This window comes from Lynx canadensis, chromosome A1 (assembly GCF_007474595.2).
Source record: "Lynx canadensis isolate LIC74 chromosome A1, mLynCan4.pri.v2, whole genome shotgun sequence".
Taxonomy (NCBI): domain Eukaryota; kingdom Metazoa; phylum Chordata; class Mammalia; order Carnivora; family Felidae; genus Lynx; species Lynx canadensis.
The window spans coordinates 33486808-33509583 of NC_044303.2; positions in this window are offsets into that span (position 1 = coordinate 33486808).

A 22776-nucleotide genomic window follows, 5' to 3' on the forward strand; every position below is an offset into this window, starting at 1 on the left:
ATGTGCCTGTTGGCCATCCGGATGTCTTCTTTAGAGAAGTGTCTATTCATGTTTTCTGCCCATTTCTTCACTGGGTTATTTGGTTTTCGGGTGTGGAGTTTGGTTAGCTCTTTATAGATTTTGGATACTAGCCCTTTGTCCGGTATGCCATTTGCAAATATCTTTTCCCATTCCGTTGGTTGCCTTTTAGTTTTGTTGGTTGTTTCCTTTGCTGTGCAGAAGCTTTTAATCTTCATAAGGTCCCAGTAATTCATTTTTGCTTTTAATTCCCTTGCCTTTGGGGATGTGTCGAGTAAGGGATTGCTACGGCTGAGATCAGAGAGGTCTCTTCCTGCTTTCTCCTCTACTGTTTTGATGGTTTCCTGTCTCACATTCAGGTCCTTTATCCATTTTGAGTTTATTTTTGTGAATGGTGTGAGAAAGTGGTCTAGTTTCAACCTTCTGCATGTTGCTGTCCAGTTCTCCCAGCACCATTTGTTAAAGAGGCTGTCTTTTTTCCATTGGATGTTCTTTCCTGCTTTGTCAAAGATAAGTTGGCCATACGTTCGTGGGTCTAGTTCTGGGGTTTCTATTCTATTCCATTGGTCTATGTGTCTGTTTTTGTGCCAATACCATGCTGTCTTGATGATGACACCTTTGTAGTAGAGGCTAAAGTCTGGGATTGTGATGCCTCCTGCTTTGGTCTTCTTCTTCAAAATTCCTTTGGCTATTCGGGGCCTTTTGTGGTTCCATATGAATTTTAGGATTGCTTGTTCTACCTTTGAGAAGAATGCTGGTGCAATTTTGATTGGGATTGCATTGAATGTGTAGATAGCTTTGGGTAGTATTGACATTTTGACAATATTTATTTTTCCAATCCATGAGCAGGGAATGTCTTTCCATTTCTTTAAATCTTCTTCAATTACCTTCATAAGCTTTCTATAGTTTTCAGCATACAGATCCTTTACATCTTTGGTTAGATTTATTCCTAGGTATTTTATGCTTCTTGGTGCAATTGTGAATGGGATCAGTTTCTTTATTTGTCTTTCTGTGGCTTCATTGTTAGTGTATAAGAATGCAACTGATTTCTGTACATTGATTTTGTATCCTGCAACTTTGCTGAATTCATGTATCAGTTCTAGCAGACTTTTGGTGGAGTCTATCGGATTTTCCATGTATAATATCATGTCATCTGCAAAAACTTAAAGCTTGACTTCATCTTTGCCAATTTTGATGCCTTTGATTTCCTTTTGTTGTCTGACTGCTGATGCTAGAACTTCCAACACTATGTTAAACAACAGCAGTGAGAGTGGGCACCCCTGTCGTGTTCCTGATCTCAGGGAAAAAGCTCTCAGTTTTTCCCCATTGAGGATTATGTTAGCTGAGGGCTTTTCATAAATGGCTTTTATGATCTTTAAGTATGTTCCTTCTATCCTGACTTTCTCAAGGGTTTTTATTAAGAAACCGTGCTGGATTTTGTCAAAGGCCTTTTCTGCATCGATTGACAGGATCATATGGTTCTTCTCTTTTCTTTTATTAGTGTGATGTATCACGTTGATTGATTTGCGAATGTTGAACCAGCCCTGCATCCCAGGAATGAATCCCAATTGATCATGGTGAATAATTCTTTTTATAGGCTATTGAATTCGATTGGCTAGTATGTTATTGAGAATTTTTGCATCCATATTCATCAGGGATATTGGCCTGTAGTTCTCTTTTTTTTACTGGGTCTCTGTCTGGTTTAGGAATCAAAGTAATACTGGCTTCATAGAATGAGTCTGGAAGTTTTCCTTCCCTTTCTATTTCTTGGAATAGCTTGAGAAGGATAGGTATTATCTCTGCTTTAAACGTCTGGTACAACTCCCCTGGGAAGCCATCTGGTCCTGGACTCTTTATTTGTTGGGAGATTTTTGATAACCGATTCAATTTCTTCGCTGGTTATGGGTCTGTTCAAGCTTTCTATTCCTCCTGATTGAGTTTTGGAAGAGTGTGGGTGTTCAGGAATTTGTCCATTTCTTCCAGGTTGTCCAATTTGCTGGTATATAATTTTTCATAGTATTCCCTGAAAATTGTTTGTATCTCTGAGGGATTGGTTGTAATAATTCCATTTTCATTCATGATTTTATCTATTTGGGTCATCTCCCTTTTCTTTTTGAGAAGCCTGGCTAGAGGTTTGTCAATTTTGTTTATTTTTTCAAAAAACCAACTTTTGGTTTCGTTGATCTGCTCTACAGTTTTGTTAGATTCTATATTGTTTATTTCTGCTCTGATCTTTATTATTTCTCTTCTTCTGCTGGGTTTAGGCTGCCTTTGCTGTTCTGCTTCTATTTCCTTTAGGTGTGCTGTTAGATTTTGTATTTGGGATTTTTCTTGTTTCTTGAGATAGGCCTGGATTGCAATGTATTTTCCTCTCAGGACTGCCTTCACTGCATCCCAAAGCGTTTGGATTGTTGTATTTTCATTTTCGTTTGTTTCCATATATTTTTTTAATTTCTTCTCTAATTGCCTGGTTGACCCACTCATTCGTTAGTAGGGTGTTCTTTAACCTCCATGCTTTTGGAGGTTTTCCAGACTTTTTCCTGTGGTTGATTTCAAGTTTCATAGCATTGTGGTCTGAAAGTATGCATGGTATAATTTCAATTCTTGTAAACTTATGAAGGGTTTTTTGTGACCCAGTATATGATCTATCTTGGAGAATGTTCCATGTGCACTCGAGAAGAAAGTATATTCTGTTGCTTTGGGATGCAGAATTGTAAATACATCTGTCAAGTCCATCTGATCCAATGTATCATTCAGGGCCCTTGTTTCTTTATTGACCGTGTGTCTAGATGATCTATCCATTTCTGTAAGTGGAGTGTTAAAGTCCCCTGCAATTACCACATTCTTATCAATAAGGTTGCTTATGTTTGTGAGTAATTATTTTATATATTTGGGGGCTCCGGTATTCGGAGCATAGACATTTATAATTGTTAGCTCTTCCTGATGGTTAGACCCTATGGTTATTATATAATGCCCTTCTTCATCTCTTGTTACAGCCTTTAATTGAAAGTCTAGTTTGTCTGATATAAGTATGGCTACTCCAGCTTTCTTTTGGCTTCCAGTAGCATGATAAATAGTTCTCCATCCCCTCACTCTCAATCTAAAGGTGTCCTCAGGTCTAAAATGAATCTCTTGTAGACAGCAAATAGATGGGTCTTGTTTTTTTATCCATTCTGCTACCCTATGACTTTTGGTTGGCGCATTTAATCCATTTACATTCAGTGTTATTATAGAAAGATACGGGTTTAGAGTCATTGTGATGTCTGTATGTTTTATGCTTGTAGCGATGTCTCTGGTACTTTGTCTCACAGGATCCCCCATAGGATCTCTTGTAGGGCTGGTTTAGTGGTGACAAATTCCTTCAGTTTTTGTTTATTTGGGAAGACCTTTATCTCTCCTTCTATTCTAAATGACAGACTTACTGGATAAAGGATTCTCGGCTGCATATTTTTGCTGTTCAATACATTGAAGATCTCGTGCCAATCCTTTCTGGCCTGCCAAGTTTCAAAAGAGAGATCAGTCATGAGTCTTATAGAGCTCCCTTTATAAGTTAGGGCACGTTTATCCCTTGCTGCTTTCAGAATTTTCTCTTTATCCTTGTATTTTGCCAGTTTCACTATGATATGTCGTGCAGAAGATCGATTCAAGTTACTTCTGAAGGGAGTTCTCTGTGCCTCTTGGATTTCAATGCCTTTTTCCTTCCCCAGTTCAGGGAAGTTCTCAGCTATGATTTCTTCAAGTACCCCTTCAGCACCTTTCCCTCTCTCTTCCTCCTCTGGGATACCAATTATGCATATATTATTTCTTTTTAGTGTATCACTTAGTCCTCTAATTTTCCCCTCATACTCCTGGATTTTTTTTATCTCTTTTTCTCAGCTTCCTCTTTTTCCATAACTTTATCTTCTAGTTCACCTATTCTCTCCTCTGCCTCTTCAATCCGAGCCGTCATCGTTTCCATTTTATTTTGCATTTCGTTTAAAGCGTTTTTCAGCTTCTCCAGACTGTTCCTTAGTCCCTTGATCTCTGTAGCAAGAGATTTTCTGCTGTCCTCTATACTGTTTTCAAGCCCAGCAATTAACTTTATGACTATTATTCTAAATTCACTTTCTGTTATATTATTTAAATCCTTTTTGATCAGTTCATTGGCTGTTGTTATTTCCTGGAGATTCTTTTGAGGGGAATTCTTCCGTTTGGTCGTTTTGGATAGTCACTGGAGTGGTGCAGGCCTGCAGGGCACTTCCCCTGTGCTGTGGTGTATAACTGGAGTTGGTAGGCGGAGTCGCAGTCAGACCTGATGTCTGCCCTCAGCCCACCACTGGGGCCACAGTCAGTCTGGTGTGTGCCTTCTCTTCCCCTCTCCTAGGGGTGGGATTCACTGTGGGGTGGCGTGGCCCGTCTGGGCTACTTGCACACTGCCAGGCTTGTGGTGCTGGGGATCTGGCATATTAGCTGGGGTGGGTAGGCAAGGTGCAGGGGGGAGCAGGAGGGGCAGGCTTAGCTTGCTTCTCCTTAGGTGATCCACTTCAGGAGGGGCCCTGTGGCAGCGGGAGGAAGTCAGACCCGCTGCCGGAGGGGTGGCTCCGCAGAAGCACAGCGTTGGGTGTTTGCGAGGAGCAAGCAAGTTCCCTGGCAGGGACTGGTTGCCTTTGGGATTTTGGCTGGGGGATAGGCGAGGGAGGTGGCGCTGGCCATCGCCTTTGTTCCCCACCAAACAGCTCTGTTGTCCGGGGGCTCAGCAACTCTCCCTCTCTTTGTCCTCCAGCCTTCCCACTTTCAGAGCAGAGCTGTTAGCTTATAACCTTCCAGATGTCAGGTCCCGCTTGCTGTCGGAATACACTCTGTCTGGCCCCTCCGCTTTTGCCAGCCAGACTTGGGGGCTCTGCTTGGCCGGCAGGCTCCCCCTCCAGCCCGGCTCCCTCCCGCCAGTCTTTGCAGCGCGCACCGCCTCTCCACCCTTCCTACCCTCTCCCGTGGGCCTCTCGTCTGTGCTTGGCTCAGGAGACTCCGTTCTGCTAGTCTTCTGGTGGTTTTCTGGGTTAGTTAGGCAGGTGTAGGTGGAATCTAAGTGATCAGCAGGATGTGCGGTGTGCCCAGCGTCCTCCTAAGCCGCCATCTTCCCTACCTCCTCCCAACTATTGTGTTTTACCACTATAGTTCTCTCCTAGTTTCATCAAGCTTAGATTTTTCTGTATTTTTCTGTTTATTTTCAATGATTTTCAGATGGAAAGAATCCACATTCTTTACACTGGCATATTAAAATTGTTCAAATTGTTTTTACCAAATAATTTTGATATTATGTTGGATAATTTCTGATATTTATAGGAATATTTACTTGAGGTTTTTTTGTCTCCTTCTATTAAGTTTATATTACCACTATTATTTAAATATTTGGTGGTTGTTGGAGAACCACGGTATAACTGAGGGCAGGGTGCAACTGAGGTACAACTAAAAAAATTATTGAAAAGTAAATTTAGGGGCGCCTGGGTGGCGCAGTCGGTTAAGCGTCCGACTTCAGCCAGGTCACGATCTTGCGGTCCGTGAGTTCGAGCCCCGCGTCGGGCTCTGGGCTGATGGCTCAGAGCCTGGAGCCTGTTTCTGATTCTGTGTCTCCCTCTCTCTCTCTGCCCCTCCCCCGTTCATGCTCTGTCTCTCTCTGTCCCAAAAATAAATAAACGTTGAAAAAAAAATTAAAAAAAAAAAAAGTAAATTTATTTTTCTTTTGGCTTTTTACATAAACTTTTAATATCTGAATATGGACATACACATAGTTTTTCTAGGCTTTTATCCCTTTGTCTACCTGATAATATCTCATTACAAAGTATATTGAAACACATTCTTGGGGCGCCTGGGTGGCGCAGTCGGTTAAGCGTCCGACTTCAGCCAGGTCACGGTCTCGCGGTCCGCGAGTTCGAGCCCCGCGTCAGGCTCTGGGCTGATGGCTCAGAGCCTGGAGCCTGTTTCCGATTCTGTGTCTCCCTCTCTCTCTGCCCCTCCCCCGTTCATGCTCTGTCTCTCTCTGTCCCAAAAATAAATAAACGTTAAAATAAAAAAAGTCTCTTATAGAAACACATTCTTAAAAACTCAAAATTACTGGGGCACCGGGGTGGATCATTTGGTTAAGTGTCGACTTCAGCTCAGGTTGTGATCTGTTTGTGAGTTCAGTCCCTGTGTCAGGCTCTGTGCTGACAGCTCAGAGCCTGGAGCATGCTTCGAATTCTCTCTCTCCCTCTCTCTCTCTGTTCCTCCTGCACTCATGCGCTCTCTCTCTCTCTCAAAAATACAATAAACATTAATTTTTTAAAGTTAAAATTACTTGTGAATATAGTGACAATAAGTAGGTCTCCTAAATTACACACTATTTATCATAGGCTTGAAGAGTTATAAACATTTACTAGCTATTAAAAATCAAAAGCACTTGGCTCAAATACCTATAAAATAGACCTAAGAATACAAGCTTATTGCACTCATGAAAAATGTTTACACCTGAATCTATTGCATTGAATTATATATTTAAAAACTTGGTTCGGAAACAAGACCCAGGGATTGAAATTCTAGGTAATTTATCAAAACCTCTTGCTAGTCATATATATTTTCTCCATCTATGTATTTTTTCCAGTTCTTTCTTTTATGGGTAAGATTAAATATTTTCCTGAGTTCAGATGGTAGGAACACTCTGTAAACTCAACTGCACTTATATATATTATTCTGTCAGAATTTTCTTTTTACAAATATTTATTTATTTTTGGGAGAGCACAAGTAGGGAAGGGGCAGAGAGAGGGGGACAGAGGGGTGGGAACAGCTAGCTCTGTGCTGACAAGCTGACAGCAGTGAGTCCCATGTGGGGCTCGAACTCACGAACCAGGAGATCATGACCTGAGCTGAAGTCGGACTCTCAACCGACTGAGTCACCCAAGTGCCCCTGTCAGAAATTACTGATAGTTTTTATATGGTTCTATGTTTCACTGGTCTTCTTAATATACACAATCAACATAGGTGATGTTTTCATGTACATCTGATCACAGTTAGGGTCTTACACTCAAGGAGAGAGAAAACACACTCATGATAACTCTATGCTCTTCTTGTGCTTCAACATTTTTCAAAACTAACCAGTCTTTGAGGAAAAATGTAGCACTTTGGTTCATTTGCTTCAGACGAGTGGAAAGAATTTTGTATTAAACTAGCTCCAGATGTATTCTTTGCTTTCTAACCTCCCTAGTTAAAAATTCTTCTAGAAATCCCATTTTTCTAAAATGCTCACGCAAACTAGATACAAATACATCTTAATAAATATTTATATTACAGGATTGAACTTTGTATATTTTGAATAATTTTACATCATTATATAGGAAAACCAAGACGCCAGAGACACTTAACAACCTGGGGCAATCAATAACTTTTAGGTAAATATTTCACTGAATATTTCTGAACAATCCATTTTCTGAACTTTTGTGCAGGATGTAACACTTAAAATATAACAAGCTTAGTTATTGTACTTTGGATTTTTATTTAGAAACATTTCCATAAGGATATTTTCCTATATGTTTTAAGGAGATACAATCACAGAGTTATATAAGCACTTTCCTAATCAAGATATAATCAAATTATAATCCTACATTTATGCTGTATTTGAAATATTATTTAGGGGGCACCTGGGTGGCTCAGTCAGTTGACATCCAACCTCGGCTCAGGTCATGATCTCACGGTTTGTGGGTTCCAGCCCAGCGTCGGGCTCTGTGCTGACAGTGCAAAGCCTGTTTGGGTGGATTCTCAGTCTCATTCTCTCTCTGCCCTTCTCCTGCTCTCTCTCTGTCTCTCAAAAAAATAAAGGAACATTAAAAAAAATCTTATTTAGGAGCATATTCTCATTGGGGATGTAACCATCAGTCAAAAGAGTAATGAGAATCTGTCAGTATGAGCAAAATCATTAATATATAGGTAGGTAGACTATATATATTTTTAAGTATTTATTTATTTTTGAGAGAGACAGAGACAGCATGAGAAAGGGAGGGGCAGAGAGAGAGGGAAAGAGGAAGAGAGAAAAAATCTTGTCAGCACAGAACCTGATGCGGGGCTTCGACTCATGAAACCCTGGGATCATGACCTAAGCTGAAACCAAGGATCTGATCCTTAACCAACTGAGCCACCCAGATGCCCCAACTATATTTTGATATTAAGTAGATAGTACTCCTGGGGAGCGGCAAGAAAATAATTCAGTTAACCATCTTTTCATACATAGGTTCACAGTAAAATTATTCTTATATCTAAAGAGCTGTTTATTATTGCAATTCAAAATTTGTACCCAAAGCAAATTTTTATAGTACAATTATTGAGAAGATAAAAAGGAGTTAGTAACAAAAACGCTGACACATCTATAACTACACTCTTGCAACCAGGCTTCGCTATAATAAAGCACAGTTTTATTAAGCACTTAATTAATTGCCACATTAAAATGATAGGGGCCCAACTCATAAAAATGACTTATGAGAATGCAGGCTTCTTTTGCTGTGTTAACTGAAAATGCAAGCTGTACACACCATTTAATTAAGAAAAATGTAATCAAGCAATAGTGTGGGTGTTTAGTTTGGAAGCAAAACTTGCAGGTGTAAGGGGACAAAGAGTTGTGATCATGACATCTTTAGCTGAGAGTACCATTTATTGGAAGTGACTATACACATAGGCTTAGCAACTGAAATTAATAAAGGTGCTCGGCGGTTCCATCCTATAGGTTTACCTATTTTCAATTTTCAATTTAGAGTTGCATATAAGACACGTATACAGCAATCCTAATTGCAGACTATATACTCAGTGCCATTTGAGGCAATTTGTTTAAAGGCAAGTTAATAATAAGAAATATTTAACTTCTTATTCTATTGCAGATATTGTGCTGAGGACTTTATATGGATTAATTTAATTTCTCAACAACCCTTTGAAGTTCATTCCAGTTTTACAAACACAATCTTAGGGACATTAAATAACTTTTCTAAAGCCACACAACATGTAGTGGAGGAGACAGATTCCTAATGGGACCAATATACTTGACTGCACACCCTGTGCATTTAAACCTCATACCAGCTATAACTGTTTTTAATTTAAACACCACCTATAAAACAATGGTCACTTTCACACTATATGATATAAGATCTGGGGCAATAGTTTTGTCTTTAAATTACACTAATTATTTTAAATTTGCCTCCAGGGGAAAAAAAAACAAAAGAAAAATTATCGTTTCTATTCAGAGACTCTAGGGAAGCGACAGGAAATATAGTTTTCCCTAGTGGCTAATCTGGAACCCAAATAAAATTATGCTTTCTCAGAGCTGGCCAAACTTCTAAAGCTTATTCTTGTCTCCTTGTCTATAACCATTATTAATGCAATGAAAGCTATACTTTCTTTCCTAAAGAAATAAGCCTTCAGCTGGCCCTCCCAGAGAGCTATTCACACCATCATTTAATTATATAGCAATGACTCACCCTCACAAAATGTTGTAAAGGCGTGAAAAGTAAAGACAGTCATTATAAGAGAATTGAAAATCATGGCATTGAGTTCTTAAAATATTTCTTGATTACAGACCCCAAAATTTCTAGAATACTTTACTCATTTATCCCTCCTTCAAATTTTTGTCCAGTTTCACCTTTTTCCCCCTATTTATCAAGAAAGCATGCCTAATTTTTAGCATTTGCATGTATCTGGAATCTGATCAAGATAATATAGGCATTGAAGTAAGATAATTTAATTATGCTATACAGAATATATTGTTAATCAAGCTCAACAATATTTTATGTAACAAAAACAGGTAACATAACATTTAATATTAAAATAAAATATTGCTGATCAAGAAATTTGCTGATAAAAACATTTCTCCTTTAATGACTTCAACAATAAAACTTTAAAAGTAAAAGAACTGTCAAAAACAAACAAAAACAAACAATCGAAAGAACTGCCATTTTTCTTCAAAGATTCAGTGCCTTGGCTACCAATGGTAAGGTTAGTGTTCCTAAGGTAACTCTGGGCAACTGAAGCAGCATATTAGCCAGATAATTTTGACTACATTAAATATCACTATGCTGGGTAATGAAAATAAAGTATTTTTTACAGGAAAATTATAAAATATTTGTAATCTTTAATGTAACAAGCTAGAAACACAGTAAGAAGCAAAAAAAAAAAATGAAGTGAGGACTTTAAGTATCAAGAAAAACATATATAAAACCAAAATATACTTTTCTAAAAAGATAAAATGGTGGGTTCAAATATATAAATAGAAGATCTCAAAGCAAAAATCAAACACAGATTTTGTTAGTCATATTACTGAAGAAAATCCCTAAAGCAATAAAAAACTTTAAAAATATTTACCCTTAAATGTAATTGTTTTTGGCAATCTTTACTTTTCTGTGTTTCTTATTCTTAGAGTTACCATTCTATAATAAATTTGATCAAATATTCAAATAAAAAAAATTCCAGGAGCACTTTTACTACTAAAAAACATTCAACTATCTTTGAGTCAGTTCCCAAAAGTTTCTATATTGCATAAGTAATTTAGTTTCTATCAAACAGGACTGTGGTCTTTGAGCCAAATGATTCTTTGAGGTTTTTTTTTTTTACAATAAAGAAACAAAAACCTAAGCCAACAAGACACATAAAGGATTTTTATCTCCATAAAACTTTGTGCGTTTTTTGTTTCCTTTTCTTTTCGTTGTTGTTATTTTTAAGTCAAATGCAGTACAACGTGCTATGCTGGCCAAAACTGGCAGGCTTTCGGCAAAGGTGAAGTATGTCAAATGACTGAATATTTCTAAGCCACAAAGTAGGCGAAACTAGTTTGTCAATGGTAACACAAAATGAGAGGTTTTTTACAGTCTAGAATGAAAACTCTCCAGGTAAAACAAGAATCTTGATGCAGTAAAGGGAAATGAATGTTTCTACTTGTCCAAAGGAAGAAATTATGTGTCTCAAAAGAGATTAAAAAATAATTTCTCTTAAACACACACACACACACACACACACACACACAATTACTCTTTACCCATTTGTGGAATATACTGGTCAAGTTTTCTATTTTACCTTTTTAAGATATTATAGAATCAAATTCAGCCAGTTTTGGTGTATGGTTTGATAAACTGGTAATTATATACATTTGCATGACCACGACCACAATCAGAACCTAGGACAGTTCCACAAATCTAAAAAGTTGCTGGTACCACATTGCAGTCAATTCAATTTGACCTCAAAACTCAGAGAACCACTAATGTGATTTCAGAATTTGTCATTATCATACTTTAACAGAATCAATTCATTCATGGTCTTTTGTGTTTGATTTCTTTCAATTAACATAACAATTTGTGATTCACCTATAGTTTGCGTATTAATATTATATGTCTCTACTTGTAAGTAGTATTCCATAATATGGATACACCAAAATCTATTATTATTAATATTGATGGTTGATGATTATTTTTATTGATTACTGATTTACTAATGGATATTTTATTTGCTTCCAGTTTTTAATGAATAATGCTGCAATGAATGCACATATTAACATATTTCTGTAGGCATGCATGTTAATTTCCATTGGGTAATTACCTATGATTTGAATTGGTGAGTTTTCATGAGAAAATCTTGAAAGAAGACATAGGTGAAGAAAACATCTTGCCTTTAATGAAACAAGGACATACATCACAGTGGACTAATTATCAGAATCCACACAAGCAAAAATACAGTAAAGTTGAAAGTTTTGAAAGAGAAAAAAGAAAACCACCAGACTAGATTTCCACATCCAGCAAATTAATTTTCCAAAGTGAAAGAGAGCTCTTTGGTTTTGGCAGCAGAAATGAGATGACAAAGGGGACGTCATATGTGGAAAGTGACACAACAAGACCCACATGTGTGTTACCACTGTAGCTCTAAGGCCCATCACTTTCAGAAGGTGACCTGTGGCAAATGTGTCTATCCTGCCAAGAGGAAGAAAAAGTATAGGTGGAGTGCCAAGGCTAAAAGACTGGGACCAGTCAAAAGAGGCACCTAAACATTGAATACCACAAATCCAGGCATGGATTCCATGAAGGAACAACACCTACACCCAAGAGGGCAGCTGTTGCAGTACCCAGTTCATTGTAAAGATTTTGGTGACTAGTCACACAATCATAAATGTTCTGGTTTTAAAACATTTAAAAAATGAAAGCGAAATAAAGACAATCCAGGTAGAACAAATGCTGAGGGAATTCACCACCAGCAGATCTGCCTTTCAAGAAATGTTAAATGATTTTCTTTAGGTGGAGGAAAATACAGGTTAGAAAGATGGATCTACATAAAGAAAGGAAGAGTTTGAGAAGGAATAAAAAGGTAAAATAAAATATTTTTTTTCTCATTCCCCACTGATCTAAGAGATAACGATTCAAGTAATGCTTTGGGTGATTATAACAACTAGATAAGCGAGATGAATGATAGCAATGCCACAAAGGAAGGAGGAAGGTTAAAAGGTACCCGCACTAAACTTACAATGAAATGGTTTTATTTTAAAGTAGACTAAAATTAGTCATAAATGTATTTTGTAAATTTTAGGACAAACAACAAATTTAAAGTATAATCCGTAGACTAAAAGATATAAAAGATGATTGACACAAAATATTCTATTGGAGGAAGAAGATAAAGGAAGCTCCAGTAACAAAGAGAAAACAGTTCCAGACATAGTAGGTATTAATCTATCTACTGATACAGAAGTGATATGCATTTACCACAAACTATATTTTGAATTTTAAATTTTGGTCTTTTCTTGGGCTAGCAATATGTGATATGATACCCTCTCATTATGCTGAGAGGGAGTGCAGAGTTCAGAGAGCTGCAGCTCCCAGCCAGCCACACAATCACAAGAGTGAATAACTGGTACACTTACAACCCTTATGCATCCATATAACCATTCTGTTTTTCACTTTCAGTATTCAATAAATTACATGAGATATTCAACACTTTATTATAATATAGGGCTTGTGTGAGACAATTTTGCCCAACTGTAGGCTAATGTAAGTGTTCTGAGCATGTATAAAGTGGATTGGGCAAAGTTATGATGTTCGGTAGGTTAGGTACATTAAATGCATTTTCAACTTAAGATATTTTCAATTTACAATGGGCTTATCCTGATGTAATCCCATTGTAAGTCAAAGAAGATCTTATATAAATATTTTAAATACGAATGTTATTTTTGTGACAATTAAGAGAGAATGATAGACAGTGTAGGTAAAAAAAAAACAACACTATATGTGTCTAAAAGAAACACATTTTGAATGGAAAGACTCTAAAAGCTTAAAAGCAAAGGGATGAAAAAAGATATACAATGCTAGCACCAATCAAAGAAAAGTTGGGGGAGCTATATTATTTTCAAAGTAGACTTTATATCAATAAAAAAATATTATCACAGAGGATTAAGTGATCTAATTGTAATAATGCATAAAAATCCTAAATGTGTATGCACCTAAAATAGAATGTCATGGGGGAGCTATATTATTTTCAAAGTAGACTTTATATCAATAAAAAAAATATTATCACAGAGGATTAAGTGATCTAATTGTAATAATGCATAAAAATCCTAAATGTGTATGCACCTAAAATAGAATGTCAAAATATGAGGCAAAACTAATAGAACTAAACAGAGAAGTAGATAAATCCACTATTACAACTGGAGGCTTCAACAGTCCATGTTAATAATTGATAGATTAAATAGGCAGAAATCAATAAACACATAGTTGACCTGAACCAGACTATCAATCAACTTGATCAAAATGACATTCAAAGAAAGATTCATCCAACTTCAAAAGAATACATCTTCTTCTCATAGGATATTTATTAAGATAAACCACATTCTGGGTCATAAAACACACCTTAACAATTTAATAAAATACAAATCATGTAAAGTTGGTTCTCAGACCATAGCGAAATTAAATTAGAAATCAGTAACAGAAACATAACAGTACTGGGTGTTGTATGGAAGTGTTGAATCACTGTATTGTACACCTGAAACTAATATTACACTGTATGTTAACTACCTGGAATTTAAACATAAAATTATTTAAAAAATAAAAATACCTAGAAAATTACCACATATTTGGAAATTAAACAACAGATTTCTAAATAATACAAAGGCCAAATTAAAATCTCAAAAGAAATTTTAAAGTATTATGAACGAAATGTGTGGGATGCAGTGAAAGCAGTAGTAGAGGGACATTTATAGGATGTAATCTATATATTAGGAAAGAAGAAAGATTTAAAATCAGTAACCTAGCTTTCACGTTACGCAATTAGAGAAAGAAGAGTAAGGTAAGGCTTGAGCCAGCCCAGGGAGAGAGATCATAAACATTAGGTCAGAAATCCAGAAACTGGAAAACAATGGAGAATATCAACAAAACCAAAAAGTTGTTTCTTTCCATATGAATGCATATCTAGGCAGGATAATGAAAACAAAAAAAAAAAAGAGAGAGAGAGAGAGAGAAGATACAAATTATGAATTTCAGAAATATAAGAGACATTGCTTATTTCACAGATAGTAAAATGATAATCAGGGATGCTATGAACAACTCAATATCTATAAATTTGGTAAGTTAGATGAAAAGGGACAATAATTTAAAAATCAAAACTACCAAACTCTCAGAAGTAAAAGATGACCTGAACAGTATGACATCCATTTAATAAATTGAATCAATTATTAATAATATCCCCAAAATGAAAGCACCAGTCCATTATGATTTCACTAGTGAATTACCCAATCATTTAAGGAAGAAATAATTCCAATTCTTCACACCATTTTCCAGTATATACAAGTAGAGGGAATACTTCCTTATTCCATATATTAATAGCAAAATGATATAAAACCTTTATCAGCAAACTGCACACTAATATTTTTCATAAAGATAGGTGCAAACATCCTCAACAAAATACTGACAAATTGAATTTACAAAGTGTAAAAAGAATTATTAACCTTGGCCAAGTGAGATTTATTCCAGTATTATAGAATTCTGGAATTCTATTCCAGATATGAAAGGCTGGTTTAGTATTTGAACAGCAATCATTGTGATGCACAATATTGACGAACTAAAGAAGAGTAACAGACTGAAACATACGGTCATACCAATTGATGCAGGATAAGCATTTGACAAAATCCAATAACAATTTATGAAAAAAACTCTCAGGAAACTAAAAATTGAGGACTTTCCTCGATTTTATGAAGAACATCTACAAAAAACCTACAGCCAATATTTTACTTAATGGAACAAAACATCAGATTCTTCCTAAAATTGAAAAGATGATAAGAAGATCTTCCCTCAACACTCCTACGTAGTAACATAGTGGAAGTCCTAATTAGTGTAATAAGACAAGAAAAGGAAATAAAATATAAAGAGTAGAAAGAAATAAAACCATCTTTATTTGCAGATGAATCAATTGTATAAAAAACAACAGAAGAGGGGTGCCTGGGTGGCTCAGTTGGTTGAGCATCCGACTTTGGCTCAGGTCATGATCTTGTGGTTTGTGAGTTCAAGCCCCACATTAGGCTCTGTGCTGACAGCTCAGAGCTTGGAGCCTGCTTCGGATTCTGTGTCTCCCTCTCTCTTTGCCCCTCTCTGCTTGTTCATTCTCTCTCTTTCTCTCTCTCAAAAATAAATAAACATTAGAAAAAATAACAGAATTGACCTCCCCACCAAAAGCCTCCGAAAACACATAAATATGTTATACAACATTACAGGTTGATATTATATGGATGTTAATTTTTTTCCTATATAGGAACAATAAGGAAATGGAACTCATAATTAAAAATACAATTTAGGGGCGCCTGGGTGGCTCAGTCAGTTCAGTGTTCGACTTCAGCTCAGGTCATGATCTCACAGCTTGTGAGTTCGAGCCCCACATCCGGCTCTGTGCTGACAGCTTGGAGCCTGGAGCCTGCTTTGGATTCTGTGTCTCCCTCTCTCTCTGCCCCTCTCCCACTCACACTCTGTTTCTCTCTCAAGAAATAAATAAACATTAAAAAAAATTTTAAAAATACCATTGAGCGTTGCATCAAAAAGTGATACTTAAGCATAAATCTAACAAATTATATAAAAAACCTGTGTATGGAAAATTGCTAAATAACAATGCTCTTTTAAAATATTTAAATAAATGTGTAGAGATTCCTCAATCACTCATTGACAGACGTAATAGTGTTAAGATGTCAATTCTACCCAGCTTGATCTAAGGATTAAGTATGACCTTAATCAAAATCCCAGGAAACTACTATTAGATATCAACAATCTGATTTGAAATTTATACAGAAAGCCAACAGTCTTGAAAAGAGTCAACACAGTATTGAAAATGAAGAACAGGGGCGCCTGGGTGGCGCAGATGGTTAAGCGTCCGACTTCAGCCAGGTCACGATCTCGCGGTGCGTGAGTTCGAGCCCCGCGTCAGGCTCTGGGCTGATGGCTCGGAGCCTGGAGCCTGTTTCCGATTCTGTGTCTCCCTCTCTCCCTGCCCCTCCCCCGTTCATGCTCTGTCTCTCTCTGTCCCCCCAAAAATAAATAAACGTTGAAAAAAAAAATTAAAAAAATAAAAATAAAAAAAAAAAGAAAATGAAGAACAAAGTTACAGGACTTACACTACTTGAATTCAACCTTTCTACAAGATTTTATTAACCAAAAGAATGTAATATTGGCAATAACATAGGTTAATGGAACAAAATACAGCTCCTAGAAATACAGCCTAAAAAAATTAGTTAACTAATCTTTGACAAAGAATCAGAGGCAGATAAATAAAGAAAAATCTTTTCAACCCATGGCTCTGTATCAATATGCATATTGATCTGACATCCATAAGCAAAAATATTAACCTAGGGCTTGCACATTACACATAAAATGACTCAGAATGGATCATAGACCAAAATGAAAAACAAAAACTATTAAACTTCTAGAAAATAACTTAGAAGAAAATCTACATCATCTTGGGTTGGCTGATGAATCATAGAATATGATGCCAAAAACGATATCCATGGAAGAAAAAAATTAGTCTTTATTAAAATAAAAAAAAATGTTCTTTATGAAAGACATGGTTAATACAATAAAAAGATAAATCAAAGATGGGGAGAAAATATTATCAAAATACATATCTGATAAAGTACTTGGGTCCAAAATATACTGCAAAAATATTAAATATTAAGAAAACAAAAATTCAATTAAAATAGGCAAATATCTCAACAGATGACACACTAAAAAAAGACATGCAGAGGGAAAATAAGCATATGCAAAGATGCTTAACATAATTTGATCTTAGGGAATCGCAAATTAATACAATAATTTTTCCAACACACACCTTACAATGACTAAAATTTAAATAAACAGACTCTAAATATGCACTAATGATGTGGAGCAACAGGAACTCTTATCAGTTGCTGGTGCGAAAAAAGAATTGATGCGGCCACTTTGGATGGCAATTTCTTATAAAAGTAAACATCTACTTATCAAACATTACAGCAATTGCACGGCTGGGAATTTACACTCTAACCTGAAACCTTATGAGCACGCGCGCGTGCGCGCGCGTGCACACACACACACACACACACATCTGCACATGGATGTGTATAGCAGCCTTATTCATGGATAAATCTCAATTTCTTATCTATAAATGAAAGGAGCTAGTCTCTTAAAGCAATATAATATATGAGTCCAATTATATTTCATTCTGGGAAAGGCAGAACTACAGGTTCAATAAACAGATCAGTGATTGCCAGGGGGCTGGGGAGAGCAAAAGTGAAATAGAAAAACTATTTTAGTTTTTATAAAATGATACCATGTTAAGCACTGGTCAAAAGCCATGGAAATTTGCAACACAAAACGTAATATTTATTATATGTAATTTTTTAAAAGAAAGCATTTAGGAGATCAGGGATTCCCTGGGTAGAATACAGAATGTGATAAAGAATATACATGGGTCACCTGGGTAACCCATCAGTTAAGCATCCAACTTCAGTTCAGGTCATGAACTCATAGTTGGTGAGTTTGAGCCCCTGGAGCCTGCTTTGGATTCTGTGTCTCCCTCTCTCTCTGCCCCTCCACTGCTCGCACTCTGTCTCTCTGTCTCTCAAAAATAAATAAACATTAAGAAAAGAATATAAATGCATTACAAATGTATAAAACAACCTCACTAAAAGTAGTAGGGAGTAGGGGCTAACCGACGTTACTTTGAAAATAAATAGATTCTGTAAGATTAAAGCCCCCAGAAGCTGCACATAAGTACTGTACTCTAGCTGATAAAGTACTTTTCACAGCGGTGTAACAGGCGGTGTACGTGAAAGTTGCTAAGAGAGTGTTTTTTTAAAGTTCTCACCATACACAGAAAATAGATGTAGCTATGTGAAGTAATGAATCTGTTTACTTATTTCCATAATCTTTTTGATATATATATATATATATATATATATATATATATATATACACATATATATATATATACATATATATATACATACACACACCACTATATCTTAGTCTAAACATTTTTATTTCTTGGATAATATTTAGAAATATTAACTTTCATTACAGCATATGTAACTTTTGTATTGTAATGAATGTATGGAATATGACACATAATTATAATTGTCTGATATATATGTATATGTGTGTGTGTGTGTGTGTGTGTATATATATATATATATATACATATATCACTGTTATATAACTTGAAGTCACAAAATGTTACATCTCAATTATATCTCAATACAGCTGGAAAAAATAAAATAACTTAGAATACAATTCTGAGACCAATTTACAAGTCTACTGTAACTGAACCCATATTTCCATTAAGTAAATGGAAGGCAGGGTGTTAAATCTACGTTCCTCATGGTTGGTTGGAGTGGGCAGTTACAGGTAAACAAGAGGAAGAAAATAGAATGATTTCTGTGGTAATGGATTAGAATTGGATATATCAGTATTTTGTCAGGTTTCATTTCCTATACAGATGGTTACACATAGAAAAATTTATAACTATATGCTACACACGTATGTCCTTGCTCTGTCAGCTAAAAGAACCTAAGTGCAAAACCATCTCAGAGCAACAGATATACTTAAGTATCCAAATCTTGGGTTCTAATATGATTTCCCAATAAAATAAACCAAGGATCATTGGAGAGATGACTGATTCAAGGACTGGAGCAGGAAATACACAAAATGAGCTCAGAGCATCTTGTATTGTGAGACAATATGAAGTTCTGGGGGAAAGAAAAGTATGAAAAGAAAAAGAAAACTCCCAATGATGGGGGGTGTAAAAGGGACACAGATATAAGCTAAGAGAGCTCCCACTGAAAAATTTGCAGTAATTCAACAGCAAAATAAAGACTGCTGTATGGAATCATAAAGCATGAAATAAAAATCTGAGTCCATACTAATATAAATAAAGTGAACAAATAAATACATTATTAAACCCCTAATGCAAAATAATCCCAAATAATGTATGTAGATACTTCATCCTTAACAAGAGGGCTCATAACTTCTATTTCTTAAGTGTGGGGTATGCACAATGATCTCCTTTCAAAAGTAAAAAAAAAGGGTAAAGAATAGTAACTTCATGGTGGAGAAAAGTGACAAACATCTCCTCAAGCCAGGTGACTGTTAACATCAACAGTGATAAGTCATATTGATAGTATGTACTCTTGACTAATGTAATGAGAATGGCGTTTTATTTTTATGATCCTCCTCCAAAAACACATTACCTCAGTGGGAAAACATCAAACAATTTCCAATGAGTGACAACCTATAAAATCTTTGACCAGAATTCAAGGTCATCAAAATAAGAAAAGTCTTAAAAACTGTCAAAACCAACAAGAATCTAAGGAAACAGCACTATGAAATGTAATGTGGAATCAGGGATGGGATTCTGGAACAGAAAAAGGACATTCATTTCTTTCAAAAGCTAAGAAAATTGGAATAAATATGGGCAGAAGTAATAACAACATGAATAGGTGTTCATTAATTGTGACCAGTGTACTGTACAAATGTAAGATGTCAATAAAAGGGTGCTCAGCGTGGCACACAGAGTAATGTGATTTAGATATAATTCAAATTCTATGCAATTCACCAACTGAAAGCATACAATTGGTTGTATAATACAATTGGCTATTAGTATTTCATGGATAGGTGCAACCATAACCCAGTCGATTTGACAACATTCTCATCACCTCAGAAGGAAAACCTGTGTCCTTAAGCTATCATCCACTATTCTCCCATCCCATCTCCCCACCCATAAGCAACTAAGTTAAGTTTCTGTCTCTATAGATTTCTTGTTCTGGATATTTTGTTTGAGTGGAACGATATAATATGTGGTATTTTGTGACTGGTTTCTTTCCCTTAAAACGATGTTTTCAAAGTTCATCCATGTTGTATCATGTATCAGCACTCCATTCCTTTTTGTAGTTGAAAATATTCTACTGTATGGATAAACAACATTTTAATCCATTCATCATCAGTTGATGGACATTCTGGTTGTTTCCACATTTGGGCTATTGTGACTGATGTTGCTCTAAATATTTTCATGCTGGGTTTTGCATGGACATAATTGTCAACAATTTTTCTAGTTTGCTTTCTTCTCAATCTTCCTATTGTGCATGCTTTGAAACTAAATTGTCACATAGTCAAAATATGCTCTTAGGGCATAAATGAGGTATATTTTGATAAACCACTATATCTTAGTCTCAAACATTTTTATGCCTTGGATAATATTTAGAAATATTAACTTTCATTACAGCATATGTAACTTTTGTATTATAATGAATGTATGGAATATGACACATAATTATAATTGTCTGACTTCTCTGTTAGCAAGAGCTGAGAAGCCCCAGAGATGAATGATTGACTAGATATCTGCATCCAAATGAGATTCATAAATTTTAAAGCAGAGCTTTTAGAAGTATCTGTCATATCTACTTCCGTCTACTGTTATCCTAATTATAAGTATTTGAAATAAAGATATTGTGTGATATGATTCATACCCCATCAGAAATGTTAGTTTCCTTCTTCATGAGTCTGTGACATATGTGCTATATAGTTTAGAACAATTCTGATGAAAATGTTAAAAATGTATAAGTTGCTCTCCCCTTCCCCCCTTTTTAAATAAAAAAAGTATTACTGAAATGTAATAATGCCTAGTAGCAAAAAGAATTTCAATATAAATCTGTAACAGTCCTCAGAGTCTTATAAGCAACATTCATTATAACTTTAATAAATACTCCAATTAACCATGACACCAAACTCCAGCTAAAATTGTATCTAAGCCTTTTTAACATGCAGAGGGTTTAACATACTGCGGACTACAGATTCTTGGAAATAAACTGAAAGTCGCAATTTCTTAGGTTCCCTTACCTTTCTTACTCTCCATCATTTTCATAGATGCCCAGAATTTCCCAGAAATTAGTGTTTTATTGTTAACTTCACATAATCCCTCAATCAGTAGCTAAATGAGTGTATAGTTACAAACATAACGAATTACAAAATCAGCCTTTCTTTTCCATTTTAAGCACAAAAGGCAGCTGTTGGATAAACACTTTGTCAATATCCAATAGAAATTTGAATTAAAGATAGCCATAATGTAATTTAGACCAAAAAAAGTTTGATTTCAAATTAGTTAAAAGGTCTTAAGTCACAGCCATAATCATTATGTAGTTCATTGCTTAACAGGCAACATAACTTAGGATACAAATGTTCTTCATCACTTTTTTTTTACTAAATATAATTCTTATTAAATTTGTTTCAAAAGAAAAACAAAACCATTATGCTAAGATGGCTTGCCCTCCTCAGTGTTGGGCTCTTCCTTCTCTCTTATTATACTAGCCATGAATTAGCATCTAGTAATTTTAATTCACTAATTCACCCATTTATTTATTCATAGAACATATGAAACATCTGTTATATAGCTGCTGAGTTTTATTAGTTAAACCATTTTTTTAAATTATGGAGAATGAAGGCTCATAATACAGACTGATGTCCTGGGTGCTCCCTAGGAGTTTATCCTGTTAACCCTTTATTTTACTACTTTAATTATAAAATAAGAGGAGGAAATTACAATATAAAGTATTTTAGGAATAATATGAGATAGAAATAGCTGGATAACATATGCAAGAGAAAAAATAAACACATGATGTTTTCACAAATAAAAATGATAATGTTCGCTGCTATCAGGCTCCCACATGAATGACAGATTGCTTGGGGTAAACTTTAGCTCAGACCGAATGCTGGTTCTCCTCCTCCTACTTCTATATTTTGTCTTCTTTCCTCTTGTCATTATTTCAGTTCCTCAAACATGACATTGATTTTTTTAACAGAATGTTTGACTAATCAAATGTCTATTTAATAAGCATCTATTTGTGATAGTCACCATAGAATTAGGAAAAAAAGGAAAAATTTCTCACAAACAATTGGAAGTCTGGGATATATATGTGATGATGGTATGACTAACACAGTATATAAATTGTAGTGTAGTGGGATGTAGGATGACCACCAAAAATATAGGTCCACACCCTAATTCACAGAACCTGTGAATATTATCTTATATGGTAAAGAGTGGTTATTGCCTTATCTGGTGAAATATGGGTTTCCTCAAGGATACTGAATGGAAGGGGTTATGCAGGTAGGCCCTAAATCCAATGACAGATGTTCTTATGAGCATGATGTAGAGGGAGATTAGATATATAAGAGTAGGAGGTAAGGTAACCAAAGAGGCAGAGATTGGAGTGATGCAGCTACAGGTCAAGTTATACCT